The following is a 1154-nucleotide window of genomic DNA, read 5'->3' on the forward strand; positions in this document are numbered from 1 at the left end:
TTTTTGCGCGGGTTAAAACTATCCGGAAAAAGTAGATCTTGGTAAGTACTCTTGATATCCAAAAAGAAAATTGGGGGTAACCATGCATTTTTGAGAGATAATTAAGCTTCAATTTGGGAAAGAACGCCATACATTGCTTTGTATTTTAAAGCTTTTTACAAATATTCTTCAAGAATTATCTTTGAAAAATGCGTGGTTACCCCCAATTTTCTTTTTGGATTTCAATAACACTTGGTAAGATCTACATTTCCTGCATAATCACACACCGAGGAAAAAATATCTTTAATTAGTAGGCACCGTCCTTATGGCGCTTCGAACTTTCTCCCTTGCAAACTGTCGCAAGTCAAAGAGAAGTGGCTATGAGAGTTGGGAAGAAGGCCACAAACGTTTTTGCCATAATATTCGTAGGAAAAAGAAGTTTGTCATTGTATACCCTAAACGTTTTTAGCTTTGTTTTCTGTGACCTAGAAATCGAAACGTCTGCAATGGCGATAGCCTGGCACAATGCTGTCTGTTTCTTATTCATCCTTTCGTTCACGTGGTATTCCATCGTGTCTTTTTAACTTTGTGAAACCTGAAAACAACAACAACAACAACAACTGACTCTCAACACCGAGAGCCCGCTACATTTTCACTCTCGAACTTTCGACGGAATCCTCGGGAAGCTGTTTTTCTTGAACGGTAGGTTACCTTTAATGCGTTTGGGTCAACGTAAGTGATACGCCCTTGAAGAGTTAAGTCTGCTATTACATTTTGTAGTACTATTTGTATTAGCGACACAAATACCACACATAAATTAATTCGGTATTTTACCCGGTATTTTACCAAGCAGGGTAATGCTACAAACTGATTGAGAGAACAAGAACCATTACATAATGAAGTGCTAAAATTATACTCCATGTTTTCTTTAAAATGACAATATTGGACTCCAAGTGAGAAAAACAACTCTGATCACTGAATTTACTACAGATTTTCATGTTAAAGGAGTAAAGTCCATTACGGCACATATCATCATCAAAAAGATGCTGACTATGTGTACATCAGCGTTGTTGCAGAGTTCCCCGGGACAGCAAGTGAGCTCGCAAGTAGAATTTGAGGCAGCCATGCATGTTTGTAGGTACAAGCCTTTGTTATCGCAAGATGCCGTGTCAAGA

This window comes from Montipora capricornis, chromosome 3 (genome assembly GCF_036669925.1).
Source record: "Montipora capricornis isolate CH-2021 chromosome 3, ASM3666992v2, whole genome shotgun sequence".
Lineage (NCBI taxonomy): Eukaryota > Metazoa > Cnidaria > Anthozoa > Scleractinia > Acroporidae > Montipora > Montipora capricornis.